This window comes from Arachis stenosperma, chromosome 4 (assembly GCF_014773155.1).
Source record: "Arachis stenosperma cultivar V10309 chromosome 4, arast.V10309.gnm1.PFL2, whole genome shotgun sequence".
In the NCBI taxonomy this organism is placed as follows: domain Eukaryota; kingdom Viridiplantae; phylum Streptophyta; class Magnoliopsida; order Fabales; family Fabaceae; genus Arachis; species Arachis stenosperma.
The window spans coordinates 92,498,171-92,514,596 of record NC_080380.1 but is presented as its reverse complement, the minus strand read 5'-3'; the positions used below and the strand labels follow the sequence as shown (position 1 = coordinate 92,514,596).

At 40.1% G+C, this 16,426-nt stretch overlaps 1 non-coding gene across 1 annotated transcript; it reads right to left on the bottom strand.

The window, feature by feature from the left end:
* Positions 1 to 9,515: 9,515 nt before the first annotated feature.
* Positions 9,516 to 9,619, bottom strand: LOC130977788 (small nucleolar RNA R71). Its single transcript, XR_009085464.1, has one exon. It is a non-coding gene; the product is annotated as a small nucleolar RNA R71 (small nucleolar RNA).
* Between the last annotated feature and the right edge of the window lie 6,807 nt (positions 9,620 to 16,426).

Genomic DNA, 16,426 nt, shown 5'->3' with positions numbered 1-16,426 from the left:
TGTCACTAACGCCCCACAATCGCGAGTTTGAAGCTCATCACAGTCATTCAATCCTTGAATCCTACTCAGAATACCACAGACAAGGTTTAGACCTTTCGGATTCTCTTGAATGCCGCCATCAATTCTAACTTATACCACGAAGATTCTGATTAAGGAATCCAAGAGATATCCACTCAATCTAAGGTAGAACGGAGGTGGTTGTCAGGCACACGTTCATAGGTGAGAATGATGATGAGTGTCATGGATCATCACATTCATCAAGTTGAGGAGCAAGTGATATCTTAGAACAAGAATAAGCTTAATTGAATAGAAGAACAATAGTAATTGCATTAATACTCGAGGTACAGCAGAGCTCCACACCTTAATCTATGGTGTGTAGAAACTCCACCGTTAAAAATACATAAGAACAAGGTCTAGGCATGGCCGAATGGCCAGCCTCCCAAAGAGGGTTCAATCATAAAAACATGATCAAAAGATGAAAATACAATAGCAAAAGGTCCTACTTATAGATAACTAGTAGCTTAGGGTTTATAGAAATGAGTAAATGACATAAAAATCCACATCCGGGCTCACTTGGTGTGTGCATGGGCTGAACATTGAAGCTTTCATGTGTAGAGACTTTTCTTGGAGTTAAACGCCAGCTTTTGTGCCAGTTTGGGCGTTTAACTCCCATTCTTGTGCCAGTTCCGGCGTTAAACGCCAGAATTCTTGAGCTGACTTGAAACGTCTGTTTGGGCCATCAAATCTCGGGCAAAGTATGGACTATTATATATTGCTGGAAAGCCCAAGATGTCTACTTTCCAACGCAATTAAGAGCGCGCCAAGTGGGCTTCTGTAGCTCCAGAAAATTCACTTCGAGTGCAGGGATGTCAGAATCCAACAGCATCTGCAGTTCTTTTCAGCCTCTGAATCAGATTTTTGCTCAAGTCCCTCAATTTCAGCCAGAAAATACCTGAAATCACAGAAAAACACACAAACTCATAGTAAAGTCCAGAAAAGTGAATTTTAACTAAAAACTAATAAAAATATAATAAAAACTAACTAAAACATACTAAAAACATACTAAAAATAATGCCAAAAAGCGTATAAATTATCCGCTCATCACAACACCAAACTTAAATTGTTGCTTGTCCCTAAGCAACTGAAAATCAAATAAGATAAAAAGAAGAGAATATACAATGAATTCCAAAAACATCTATGAAGATCAGTATTAATTAGATAAGCGAGGCTTTTAGTTTTTTTGCCTCTAAACAGTTTTGGCATCTCACTCTATCCTTTTAAATTCATAATGATTGGCTTCTATGGGAACTCAGAATCCAGATAGTGTTATTGATTCTCCTAGTTAAGTATGATGATTCTTGAACACAGCTACTTTATGAGTCTTGGCCGTGGCCCAAAGCACTCTGTCTTCCAGTATTACCACCGGATACATACATGCCACAGACACATAATTGGGTGAACCTTTTCAGATTGTGACTCAGCTTTGTTAGAGTCCCCAGTTAGAGGTGTCCAGGGTTCTTAAGCACATTCTTTTTGCCTTGGATCACGACTTTATTTTTTCTCTTTTTCTTTTTCTTTTCGTTTTTTTTTTTTTTGAATATTCACTGCTTTTTCTTGCTTCAAGAATCATTTTTATGATTTTTCAGATCCTCAGTAACATGTCTCCTTTTTTCATCATTCTTTCAAGAGCCAACATTCATGAACAACAAATTCAAAAGACATATGCACTGTTTAAGCATACATTCAGAAGTCAAAGTAATGCCACCACATCAAAATAATTAATCTGTTATAAAATTCAAAATTCATGCAATTCTTCTCTTTTTCAATTAAGAACATTTTTCATTTAAGAAAGGTGATGGATTCATAGGACATTCATAACTTTAAGGCATAGACACTAAGACACTAATGATCATAAGACAAAACATAGATAAACATAGGCATAAAAATTCGAAAAACAGGAAAATAAAGAATAAGGAAATTAAAGAATGGGTCCACCTTAGTGATGGCGGCTTGTTCTTCCTCTTGAAGATCTTATGGAGTGTTTGAGCTCCTCAATGTCTCTTCCTTGCCTTTGTTGCTCCTCTCTCATGATTCTTTGATCTTCTCTAATTTCATGGAGGAGGATGGAATGTTCTTGGTGCTCCACCCTTAGTTGTCCCATGTTGGAACTCAATTCTCCTATGGAGGTGTTGATTTGCTCCCAATAGTTTTGTGGAGGAAAGTGCATCCCTTGAGGCATCTCAGGGATTTCATGATGAGTGGGATCTCTTTTTTGCTCCATCCTTTTCTTAGTGATGGGCTTGTCCTCATCAATGAGGATGTCTCCCTCTATGTCAATTCCAACTGAATAACAGAGGTGACAAATGAGATGAGGAAAGGCTAACCTTGCCAAGGTAGAGGACTTGTCCGCCACCTTATAAAGTTCTTGGGCTATAACCTCATGAACTTCTACTTCCTCTCCAATCATGATGCTATGAATCATGATGGCCGGTCTATAGTAACTTCGGACCGGTTGCTAGTGGGAATGATTGAGCGTTGGATAAATTCCAACCATCCCCTAGCCACGGGCTTGAGGTCATGCCTTCTCAGTTGAACCGGCTTCCCTCTTGAATCCCTCTTCCATTGAGCGCCCTCTTCACAAATGTCTATGAGGACTTGGTCCAACCTTTGATCAAAGTTGACCCTTCTAGTGTAAGGGTGTTCATCTCCTTGCATCATGGGCAAGTTGAATGCCAACCTTACATTTTCCGGACTAAAATCTAAGCATTTCCCCGGAACCATTGTAAGCCAATTCTTTGGATCCGGGTTCACACTTTGATCATAGTTCTTGGTGATCCATGCATTGGCATAGAAATCTTGAACCATTAAGATTCCGACTTATTGAATAGGGTTGGTAAGAACTTCCCAACCTCTTCTTTGGATCTCATGTCGGATCTCCGGATATTCACTCTTTTTGAGTTTGAAAGGGACCTCGGGGATCACCTTCTTCATGGCCACAACTTCATAGAAGTGGTCTTGATGCACCCTTGAGATGAATCTCTCCATTTTCCATGACTCGGAGGTGGAAGCTTTTGCCTTCCCTTTCCTCTTTCTAGAGGTTTCTCCGGCCTTAGGTGCCATAAATGGTTATGGAAAAACAATAAGCAACGCTTTTACCACACCAAACTTAGAAGGTTTGCTCGTCCTCGAGCAAAAGAAGAAAGAAGAGAGTAGAAGAAGGAGAAATGGAGGAGATGGAGGGGGCTTTGTGGTTCAGCCAAGTGGGAGAAGTAGTGTTTAGGTTGTGTGAAAATGAGGTGGTGAAGATGGGTTTATATAGGGGTGGAGAGAGGGGTAGGATTCGGTCATGTAAGGGTGGGTTTGGGAGGGAAAGTGGTTTGAATTTGAATGGTAAGGTCGGTGGAGTTTTATGAAGGATGGATGTGAGTGGTGAAGAGAATGGTAGGATTTGATAAGTGAGGGGTTTTTGGGGAAGAGGTGTTTAGGTGATTGGTGAATGGGTGAAGAAGAGAGAGAGTGGTGGGGTAGGTGGGGATCCTGTGGGGTGCACAGATCCTGAGGTGTCAAGGATAATTCATCCCTGCACCAAGTGGCGAGCAAAATTGCTCTTTCTGCCAATCCTGGCGTTAAACGCCGGGCTGGTGCCCATTTCTGGCGTTTAACGGCAGCTTGATGCCTATTCCTGGCGTTAAACGCCAGTCTGGTGCCCCTTTCTAGCGTTAAACGCCCGGAATGGTGCCAGACTGGGCGTTAAACGCCCATTTGCTGCCCTTACTGGCGTTTAAATGCCAGCAAGGTTTTCCTCCAGGGTGTGCTGTTTTTCTTTCTATTTTTCATTCTGTTTTTGCTTTTTCAATTGATTTTGTGACTTTCCATGATCATCAACCTATAGAAAACATAAAATAACAAAGGAAAATAGATAAATATAACATTGAGTTACCTCCCAACAAGCGCTTCTTTAATGTCAGTAGCTTGACAGTGGGCTCTCATGGAGCCTCACAGATGTTCAGAGCAATGTTGGAACCTCCCAACACCAAACTTAGAGTTTGAATGTGGGGGTTCAACACCAAACTTAGAGGTTGGTTGTGGCCTCCCAAAACCAAACTTAGAGTTTGACTTTGGGGGCTCTGTTTGACTCTGTTTTGAGAGAAGCTCTTCATGCTTCCTCTCCATGGTAACAGAGGGATAACCTTGAGCCTTAAACACAAAGGATTCTTCATTCACTTGAATGATCAATTCTCCTCTGTCAACATCAATCACAGCCTTTGCTGTGGCTAGGAAGGGTCTACCAAGGATGGTGGATTCATCCATGCACTTTCCAGTCTCTAGGACTATAAAATCAGCAGAGATGTAATAGTCTTCAATCTTTACCAGAACATCCTCTACAAGTCCATAAGCTTGTTTTCTTGAATTGTCTGCCATCTCTAGTGAGATTCTTGCAGCTTGTACTTCAAAGATCCCTAGCTTCTCCATTATAGAGATAGGCATGAGGTTTATGCTTGACCCTAGGTCACACAGAGCCTTCTTAGAGGTCATGGTGCCTATGGTACAAGGTATTGAAAACTTCCCAGGATCCTGTCTCTTTTGAGGTAATCTCTGCCTAGTCAAGTCATCCAATTCTTTGGTGAGCAAAGGGGGTTCATCCTCCCAAGTCTCATTACCAAATAACTTGTCATTTAGCTTCATGATTGCTCCAAGGTATTTAGCAACTTGCTCTTCAGTGACATCTTCATCCTCTTCAGAGGAAGAATACTCATCAGAGCTCATGAATGGCAGAAGTAAATCTAATGGAATCTCTATGGTCTCATTATGAGCCTCAGATTCCCATGGTTCCTCATTAGGGAACTCATTGGAGGCCAGTGGATGTCCATTGAGGTCTTCCGAAGTGGCGATCACTGCCTCTTCCTCCTCTCCAAGTTCGGCCATGTGGGTCATGTTAATGGCCTTGCATTCTCCTTTTGGATTCTCTTCTGTATTGCTTGGAAGAGTACTAGGAGGGAGTTCAGTAATTTTCTTGCTCAGCTGTCCCACTTGTGCCTCCAAATTCCTAATGGAGGACCTTGTTTAAATCATGAAACTTTGAGTGGTTTTGATTAGATCAGAGACCATGGTTGCTAAGTCAGAGTGGCTCTGCTTAGAATTCTATGTCTGTTGCTGAGAAGATGATGGAAAAGGCTTGCCATTGCTAAACCTATTTCTTCCACCATTATTGTTGTTGAAACCTTGTTGAGGTCTCTGTTGATCCTTCCATGAGAGATTTGGATGATTCTTCCATGAAGGATTATAGGTGTTTCCATAGGATTTTCCCATGTAATTCACCTCTTCCATTGAAGGATTCTCAGGATCATAAGCTTCTTCTTCAGATGAAGCGTCCTTAGTACTGCCTGGTGCAGCTTGCATTCCAGACAGACCTTGAGAAATCATATTGACTTGCTGAGTCAATATTTTGTTCTGAGCCAATATGGCATTCAGAGTATCAATCTCAAGAACTCCTTTTTTCTGATTCGTCCCATTATTCACAGGATTCCTTTCAGAAGTGTACATGAATTGGTTATTTGCAACCATTTCAATGAGTTCTTGAGCTTCTGCAGGCGTCTTCTTCAGATGAAGAGATCCTCCAGCAGAGCTGTCCAATGACATCTTGGACAGTTCAGACAGACCATCATAGAAGATACCTATGATGCTCCATTCAGAAAGCATGTCAGAGGGACACTTTCTGATCAATTGTTTGTATCTTTCCCAAGCTTCATAGAGGAATTCACCTTCCTTCTGTCTGAAGGTTTGGACTTCCACTCTAAGCTTACTCAATTTTTGAGGTGGAAAGAACTTTGCCAAGAAGGCATTGACTAGCTTTTCCCAAGAGTTCAGGCTTTCTTTAGGTTGTGAGTCCAACCATATCTTAGCTCTGTCTCTTTGATGCCAAGGCATCTTAGGCTAGTTTCACTAGCATTTTTCTGTTAGTTTTAGTTGATTTATGCATTTTCTTGAGCTTAAAGTAACCAAGAATGGTTAATTGAACAACAAAGCAAGGATCCATCCAAACATTATGATTTTGATGCAAATTCCATGAGTTTTTAGTGATATTACTTGAATGCTATGAATGGATGAATTCTCATGAAATTTTGCAAGACTTTGATGCAATTGTTTGGATGATTTCAGGGAAGAAGAGGCTAGGCAAGGAAGCAACAACATCAATAAAGGAAGCTTGAATATCAAATGGGACGTTTAAGCTCCAGTTTAAGGTTAAACTGGAGCTTAAACGCCAAAATCATGGGAAGAGAGGAAATGCTGTAACTGGCGTTTAACCTCCAGTTTGACCTCAAACTGGAAGTTAAACGCCAGAATGAGAAAAGGAACCAACAAGCATTCCACGTTTAACCTCCAGTTTGACCTCAAACTGGAGGTTAAACGCCAGAATGATGAATTGAACTAAGGGAGGCACAAAGCATTTCCACGTTTAACCTCCAGTTTGACCTCAAACTGGAGGTTAAACATGTTCGACACTTTCTTTTCTCACCAAGAAGCATTCCACGTTTAACCTCCAGTTTGACCTCAAACTGGAGGTTAAACGCCAGAAGCAAGAGAGGCACCAGGAGCATTCCACGTTTAACCTCCAGTTTGACCTCAAACTGGAGCTTAAACGTGTTATATGGAACAGCTTGACCATGCCTTCTTCAAACGTAAATAACTTGAGCTACAAAACTCCAAATGAGGTGATTCAAAATGCATTGGAAAGAAGACATCTAGAGCTTTCCAAGCATATATGGCATGCATGGTGGATACTAAAAATTAAGGGAGAAAACAGCCCCGTAATGTGCATAGAAGAGCATAGTACCAACATGCAATCAGGCCAGCTGACCTCTTCACCTTCCATGGCGTATAACTCGAGTTGTAGAACTCCAATTGAGGTGCTTCCAGTTGCATTGGAAAGTAGACATCCATAGCTTTCCAACGAGGTATAATAGTCCATATTTGGCATCAAATTGGCAAGGTTGACAAGAGAACAAAGTGACGACTCAATGAAAGGGAAGTGTTTCCACGTTTAACCTCCAGTTTGACCTCAAACTGGAGGTTAAACGTGTTCGATGGTTTGCCTTCCTCTAGGGTGTTTTCTTCATTCCACGTTTAACCTCCAGTTTGACCTCAAACTGGAGGTTAAACGTGTTCGATCCTAATTCCCTCCAGAGCTTGCTTTCTTCATTTCCAAGTTTAACCTCCAGTTTGACCTTAAACTGGAGGTTAAACGTGTTCGACTATGTACACTCCTGGGGTGTTTTCTTCCAATTCCACGTTTAAGTTTTAGTTTGACCTTAAACTAAAACTTAAACTTCAACTTAAACACCACCATTTGAAAAGGTTTCTGGGCCAATTATATTGAAGTTTAAGTTAGCAATTGAGCACAATTATTAACTTAAACTTATTATGGCATGAAACCCAATTGAATATCATAGTTTATGGGATTGGGCCTGAAGAGTTGATGAGTCTGGAACTTCAAATTGTTGAGTCTTGTGTCATTAATTGTTTATCACGAAGCTTGCTCAATGAATGTTACAGAATTGGATCACAGCCTCATCAGGATTATGGACCATAAGCCTAAAGCAAAAGGAAATCAAGGAAAGGCCTCAAAGCCCAAGAAACACAACAGAAGCTCAATTTAGAAAGTGTATAAATAGGATAGAATTGAAGTTAGTTAGCATCTTTGAACTTTTACATTCTGCAACTTTTCATTTTGCTAGTTTTGATACTTTGTAATTGAATTCAGAGCTATGACTCACTAAACCCCTTTCATTGGGTTAGGGAGCTCTATTGTAATTCAATGAATCAATAATAGTTTTATCTTCTTCTTCAATCTTTTCTCTTGAATTTTGTTGGAAAGCTTCTCGATCTAATTCCATTGGGTAATTGTCTTGGGAAAGAAATTACCCATAATTGGAATCCTTCGGAACCTTGGGAAAGGAATGGAGGATTCATGCTAGAGAAGCTTTCTCACAGTGAATTGGATTGGGGTTTGGATGGATATTGTGACATGTAATCCTACCAAATAGTGGTCCATGAAGTTGTGTGGTATAATCAGTGATCGAGCTTCATCTCTTCTTATGAACATTTAAACCAAGGGATTGGGAATTTGTTTGTTTTTAGAGAGAATTGGTGAGCCAAGGGATTGGGATCCAATCATATAAGATTGCCAAGCAAAATTCAATGAATGCATTGGTTGAGGAAGAGATAAAATGTTTTGATTCGGAGATCTCAATATCTCCTAACACCCAATGAACTCCCCATTTCTGATCTACACCTTCTATTTACATTCTGCACTTTCAATTCATGCAATCACCCCCAATTCCCTTTACTTTCAGCAATTTACTTTCTCGCACCTTAATTCTCGCAATTTAAGTTTATGCAATTTCAATTCCTTGCAATTTACGTTTCCTGCCACATTTATTTTATGCCATTTCACATCCAAAAATTGATTCCGCTCAACTAAACAAACTTCTAATTTGAATTGCTCAATCAACCAATCCTTGTGGGATTCGACCTCACTCTATTGTGAGTTTTTACTTGACGACGATAACCGGTGCACTTGCCGGAAGGAATTTTGCCGATCTGTGCAATTTCCTTAATCGTAGCTATACCCAGTTATAGCGCATCAAGTTTATGGCGCCGTTGCCGGGGATTGGTTTTCGATTGACAATTCTCAAATTGGAAGTTAACTAGATTGAGCATTTTTCTTGTTTTGTTAATTTAGTTCTAGTTTCTTGTTGAATTTTAAATTCTGCACTCTGTTACTTGCTTTTTCTTTCTTATGCCTTTCAATTCTAGCAACTAACTCACTAACCCACTAACTATTTGAATTAATTCCTCAACTGCTCTAACCATACTCTTCCATTAACCAAGAGTAGTCCACTTGTTTGTTGCTTGTGGTGTGTTCTTGTATGACAGGTAGAAGAGGAGAGACATCAACTCCTCCATATACCGAACCAGAGAGGACCCTTCATAGACTTAGAAAGGAAGCAAGAGAGAAGAGAGTATTGAGAGAAGAAGAATCTGAAGGAGAATCTGAGGATAACTTTGAAGAAGCTCTAGATCTCAACATGGATAGAGAATTTCACAACCATGAGAGGGCTGATGGAAACAATGCCATTCCTGAGAGGAGGGTTCTTGGCTCATACATAAACCCAACCTCTGGGAATTGTGGTAGCAGCATTCAGAAACCACCCATTCAGGCCAATAATTTTGAACTCAAACCACAGTTAATATCACTGGTGGAGAACCATTGTTCATTTGGTGGGAGTGCTAATGAAGACCCAAACCAACATCTCACAAAATTCCTGAGAATTTGCGACACTGTGAAGTCCAATGGAGTCTAGGACGATGCCTATAAACTGCTCTTGTTCCCATTTTCACTTAGGGACAAGGCAGCTAAGTGGCTGGAATCATTCCCAAGGGACAGCCTAACATCCTGGGATGAAGTGGAGAGCAAGTTTCTGGCACGTTTCTACCCCCCACAAAAGGTCAATAGGCTTCGATCTGAGGTTCAAACTTTTAGACAACAAGATGGTGAGACGCTCTACGAGGCATGGGAGAGGTTCAAAGAATTGACAAGGAAATGTCCACCAAACATGTTCCCTGACTGGGTGCAATTACACATTTTCTATGATGGACTTTCTTATGAATCAAGGAAGGCTGTAGACCATTCATCAGGAGGTTCATTGAACAGGAAAAAGACTGTGGAAGAAGCCATTGAGGTGATTGAGACAGTGGCTGAGAATGAATACTACTATGCTTCAGAGAGGCACAACACTAAGGGAGTCATGGAGCTGAACCATGTTGATACAATTTTAGCCCAAAACAAGGTGTTTGCCAAGCAACTAGCAGAGCTCACAAGGAAATTAGACTCAAAGCAAGTGGCTGCGATCCACACACAAGATCAAGAGGAAGTAAGCATTGAAGGAGGTGATTGGGAAGAGGCCAACTATGTGGGAAACCAACAAAGGCAATCATATGATCCATACTCCAACACTTACAACCCAGGATGGAAAAACCACCCAAACTTTGGGTGGGGAAACCAGCAAACCCAACCACAAAACCACAAACCTTACAACCACAACCAACATAACAATTCCACATACCAAAACTCCAACCAAAGATCGTACCAAGCCACACAAAACACTTACTCCCAACCACCATATCATGGCCAAAATAATCAACCTGCACAATCCAATCCGAACCAACAATTTCAAGATCAATTAAACAGGATAGAAGGAAGGCTTGCAACCATGAGTCAGGACATAATTGAGTTGAAAGCCTTTAAGGAAGATGTGAGATCGACCTTAAGAAGCCATGGTGAAAAACTCAAGTGGATGGAGTCTCGAGTAGGAGAGCTATCTCAACAGGCTCCCAAATCAACCGCAGTGTTCCCTAGTGACACAGAGAAGAATCCTAAGGGGGAACAAAAGGGAGTGAGATGGGAAGAATGCATGGCCATCACCATGTTGAAGGAAGTCTCAGAAGAAGAAGGAATCAGACCCTCAGAACAGGAGCCAGAAATCTTGAAGGAAGGTATGGAAGAAGCCAAGCATGAAGGTGAAACTGAGCAAGCCAAAGAATTGCAAAAGGAAGGCATGCTGGGAACATACCAACCAAAAGCACCATTTCCTCAGAGGTTAGGAGGAGGTGAAAAAGGGAAAACATATTCAAGGTTCTTAGAGACATTTAAGTCTCTCCACATCAATATTCCCTTTCTTGAGATCCTCCAGCAGATGCCTACACATGTCAAGTATTTGAAGGAATTGCTGAGCAAGAAAAGAGTTTTGAAGGGAGGACAAACTGTAGTAATGAACAAGGAATGTAGTGCACTCATCAAGAAGGATATGGTCTCTAAGAAAACAGACCCAGGAAGTTTTCATATCCCCTGCATCATAGGGGAAACAAAAATTGACAGAGGATTCTGTGATTTAGGAGCTAGCATAAATGTGATGCCTCTGACTCTTATGAGGAGGCTACAACTGAATGAGGTGAAATCCACTGATGTGATCATACAATTGGCTGACAAAACTCAAAAGCAAGCTGAAGGGGTAGTGGAGAATGTGCTTGTGAAAGTGGGAAATTATTTTTTCCCCACAGACTTTGTCATTTTGGACATGGAGGAAAGCTACCTACACCCTATCATTTTGGGAAGGCCATTTCTAGCCACTGCTAGAGCACTCATAGATGTAGAACAAGGAGATCTAATTTTGAGAATACAGGATGAACAGCTCATTTTCCATGTTTTCAAACCTGCATCTGAGCCTGAACCAGAACCTGAAAAGCCTAAGGAAGATTATAGCAATCTGTGTTTGGAGGAAAGCAATTCAGCAGCTGAAACTCTAAAACAATCCCTTGAAGGCAAACAAGAAGTGCAAGAGCTAAAGCCACAAGAGTCAATAGAAGCAGATCAAAAGGGCCCTCCTAGCATAAGGGTCAATGACGAAATCCTTAAGAGAGAAGGAAGAATTGTAAGGAAATTGCCAAGAGGGTGGAGAAACAAGAAAATTCCCACTGAAGGTTTCTCTCCGGGAGATAAAGTGATACTAAGTCATTATTTGCCAATTCCACCTGGCCTCAAACCCATTCCTTCCCAACTCCCTCAAGTGTTCACAATCAGGAAAGTTCTTTCAATGGAACATTTGGAAATCATGAAGGAATCAAATGGGGATGTTTCCATAGTGAGAGGAGAGGACATCAAGCACTACAATCCACCCTAACAAGGGACAACCGTCAAGCTAGTGACGTTAAAGAAGCGCTTGTTGGGAGGCAACCCAACCTGAGGTAATACTCCTTTGCTGTTTCTTTTATTTGTTTCAATAAAAAGGTGAAGCAATTTCTGTGCATTGCAAAGAATTAAGTTTGGTGTTTCACACCAAACAATGAATTTGTGGATCAATAATTCAAAGGGGAATGTGTGACTCTAAGTTTGGTGTTCCACCATACAGATTAACTGAACACAACAACCTTTGAATTATATGAAAGGAACAACCATTCTAAGCAATCACAGAAATGCTTAAAATCCTCAGCAGCAACTTCATTCCAAGGAGAATTCAAGGATTCAAAGAACAGAGGAGTAAGTAGGAGACTAAGTTTGGTGTTCACACACCAACTTAAGACTCAGACACTTGCCCATATATAGTGAACTAACCATTCAAGTGCTTGAAAAACAAGCAACTTCATCACTCTTTGCAGGAAAGGAAACAAGGAGCTTAGAAGAACATGATGCAACAACTAGTAGAAGAAGGAGAAATCAAAGTGTTTCCTGGCAACAAAGAGAAAACAAGAAATTTCACAAGGTGGTGTTGTTCCTTGACCTTTCTTTAAGAGGCAAACAAAAGCATGCTTGTTCTGGTTTAAACTGAAATTGTTGAATCTTTCTAGAATGTGAAGTTTTTAGTATGTTTGTCTGTTTATTGCTTTGAATAAAGTGAATGCCTAGATGTTTGGATATAACTCACCTTCTTAAACAAATGCTTGCCATGCTTGTTCTGTTTCCAAAAATAAAAGAAAAGTTTGAACAAAAGTAACTTGGCTCAATTAGTGACAAATTAAGTAGAATTAAGTGGTGGTATGCATGCTTGATTGTTTAGTTAGCTCACTGGAAATTGAGTGTAGAATTATCATTTTTTGTGTAGAAGTTGAATACTGTCTAGGGATCTTGATTAATAAATGTCTTTGGCCATGAAAAAGAAAGAAAAAGAAGAAGAAAAAGCCACTGAAAAAGGGCAACCAAAAAGCAAAAAAAAAATTGAGAAAATAAGCTAGGCACCAATGGTTTGAACTTCTGAGACATATGCCTGTGGTGTTTATGTATTAGGATCTGCTTGGATGAATAGGTTCTGTGGAGTGTTTCAACACTTGGTAACTTGGGTTAACTAACCCGGGATTATCGACCAAAAGTCCATTATCAAGAGCAACCTAAATACAAAACATTTAGTCACACAAAGAGGTGCTGGGCACCAATGTCTCAAGAAGAAATGTGAACTAAAATGCCTGTAGTGGATATGTGTAATGCACTGATAAGAAAAAGAAAATGCCAAAGGCTTGTGCAACACATGACACTGAGCAAACAAGGAGCAAAAAGCTCTAAGAAAAGAAAAACAAAGAAAGGAAAAAGTGCCAAAGACATAAGAATAACAAGAGGCCATAGCAGTGTTTGATGGATGCAATGAAAAAGTGATAATTCTACCTGATGAGAATGAAAAAGTGATGCTGCAACTTTCTGCATAAAACCCTTCTGATGAACTTCAAATGCTTGCTAATATAGCCAATGTAATTGCTTTCTGTTTCATACTTTCTTCTCAAATAACTCAGGACTTGCTTAGGGACAAGCAAGTATTAAGTTTGGTGTTGTGATGCCAAGGCATCTTAGGCTAGTTTCACTAGCATTTTTCTGTTAGTTTTAGTTGATTTATGCATTTTCTTGAGCTTAAAGTAACCAAGAATGGTTAATTGAACAACAAAGCAAGGATCCATCCAAACATTATGATTTTGATGCAAATTCCATGAGTTTTTAGTGATATTACTTGAATGCTATGAATGGATGAATTCTCATGAAATTTTGCAAGACTTTGATGCAATTGTTTGGATGATTTCAGGGAAGAAGAGGCTAGGCAAGGAAGCAACAACATCAATAAAGGAAGCTTGAATATCAAATGGGACGTTTAAGCTCCAGTTTAAGGTTAAACTGGAGCTTAAACGCCAAAATCATGGGAAGAGAGGAAATGCTGTAACTGGCGTTTAACCTCCAGTTTGACCTCAAACTGGAAGTTAAACGCCAGAATGAGAAAAGGAACCAACAAGCATTCCACGTTTAACCTCCAGTTTGACCTCAAACTGGAGGTTAAACGCCAGAATGATGAATTGAACTAAGGGAGGCACAAAAGCATTTCCACGTTTAACCTCCAGTTTGACCTCAAACTGGAGGTTAAACATGTTCGACACTTTCTTTTCTCACTAAGAAGCATTCCACGTTTAACCTCCAGTTTGACCTCAAACTGGAGGTTAAACGCCAGAAGCAAGAGAGGCACCAGGAGCATTCCACGTTTAACCTCCAGTTTGACCTCAAACTGGAGCTTAAACGTGTTATATGGAACAGCTTGATCATGCCTTCTTCAAACGTAAATAACTTGAGCTACAAAACTCCAAATGAGGTGATTCAAAATGCATTGGAAAGAAGACATCTAGAGCTTTCCAAGAATATATGGCATGCATGGTGGATACTAAAAATTAAGGGAGAAAACAGCCCCGTAATGTGCATAGAAGAGCATAGTACCAACATGCAATCAGGCCAACTGACCTCTTCACCTTCCATGGAGTATAACTCGAGTTGTAGAACTCCAATTGAGGTGCTTCTAGTTGCATTAGAAAGTAGACATCCATAGCTTTCCAACGAGGTATAATAGTCCATATTTGGCATCAAATTGGCAAGGTTGACAAGAGAACAAAGTGACGACTCAATGAAAGGGAAGTGTTTCCACGTTTAACCTCCAGTTTGACCTCAAACTGGAGGTTAAACGTGTTCGATGGTTTGCCTTCCTCCAGGGTGTTTTCTTCATTCCACGTTTAACCTCCAGTTTGACCTCAAACTGGAGGTTAAACGTGTTCGATCCTAATTCCCTCCAGAGCTTGCTTTCTTCATTTCCAAGTTTAACCTCCAGTTTGACCTTAAACTGGAGGTTAAACGTGTTCGACTATGTACACTCCTGGGGTGTTTTCTTCCAATTCCACGTTTAAGTTTTAGTTTGACCTTAAACTAAAACTTAAACTTCAACTTAAACACCACCATTTGAAAAGGTTTCTGGGCCAATTATATTGAAGTTTAAGTTAGCAATTGAGCACAATTATTAACTTAAACTTATTATGGCATGAAACCCAATTGAATATCATAGTTTATGGGATTGGGCCTGAAGAGTTGATGAGTCTGGAACTTCAAATTGTTGAGTCTTGTGTCATTAATTGTTTATCACGAAGCTTGCTCAATGAATGTTACAGAATTGGATCACAGCCTCATCAGGATTATGGACCATAAGCCTAAAGCAAAAGGAAATCAAGGAAAGGCCTCAAAGCCCAAGAAACACAACAGAAGCTCAATTTAGAAAGTGTATAAATAGGATAGAATTGAAGTTAGTTAGCATCTTTGAACTTTTACATTCTGCAACTTTTCATTTTGCTAGTTTTGATACTTTGTAATTGAATTCAGAGCTATGACTCACTAAACCCCTTTCATTGGGTTAGGGAGCTCTATTGTAATTCAATGAATCAATAATAGTTTTATCTTCTTCTTCAATCTTTTCTCTTGAATTTTGTTGGAAAGCTTCTTGATCTAATTCCATTGGGTATTTGTCTTGGGAAAGAAATTACCCATAATTGGAATCCTTCGGAACCTTGGGAAAGGAATGGAGGATTCATGCTAGAGAAGCTTTCTCACAGTGAATTGGATTGGGGTTTGGATGGATATTGTGACATGTAATCCTACCAAATTGTGGTCCATGAAGTTGTGTGGTATAATCAGTGATCGAGCTTCATCTCTTCTTATGAACATTTAAACCAAGGGATTGGGAATTTGTTTGTTTTTAGAGAGAATTGGTGAGCCAAGGGATTGGGATCCAATCATATAAGATTGCCAAGCAAAATTCAATGAATGCATTGGTTGAGGAAGAGATAAAATGTTTTGATTCGGAGATCTCAATATCTCCTAACACCCAATGAACTCCCCATTTCTGATCTACACCTTCTATTTACATTCTGCACTTTCAATTCATGCAATCACCCCCAATTCCCTTTACTTTCAGCAATTTACTTTCTCGCACCTTAATTCTCGCAATTTAAGTTTATGCAATTTCAATTCCTTGCAATTTACGTTTCCTGCCACATTTATTTTATGCCATTTCACATCCAAAAATTGATTCCACTCAACTAAACAAACTTCTAATTTGAATTGCTCAATCAACCAATCCTTGTGGGATTCGACCTCACTCTATTGTGAGTTTTTACTTGACGACGATAACCGGTGCACTTGCCGGAAGGAATTTTGCCGATCTGTGCAATTTCCTTAATCGTAGCTATACCCAGTTATAGCGCATCACTCTTACAGCAAAAGGGAATAGCATAAGTCTGTAGACCTCAGGGTCAACCCCATTAGTCTTGACAGTGTCACAGATTTGCAAGAATTCAGCTAAAAACTGATGAGGATCTTCCAATGGAAGGGATAGAGATGCTTCTCCCATAGAAGTCGGGAGTAGGTGCAGTAAAGTCACCCAGCACCTTCCTTGCATTGTTGGCATTGTTGTTGTTTTCGGCTGCCATGTCTTCTTCTTATTTGAAGATTTCTGTTAGGTCCTCTACAGAGAGTTGTGCCTTAGCTTCTCTTAGCTTTCGCTTCAAGGCCCTTTCAGATTCA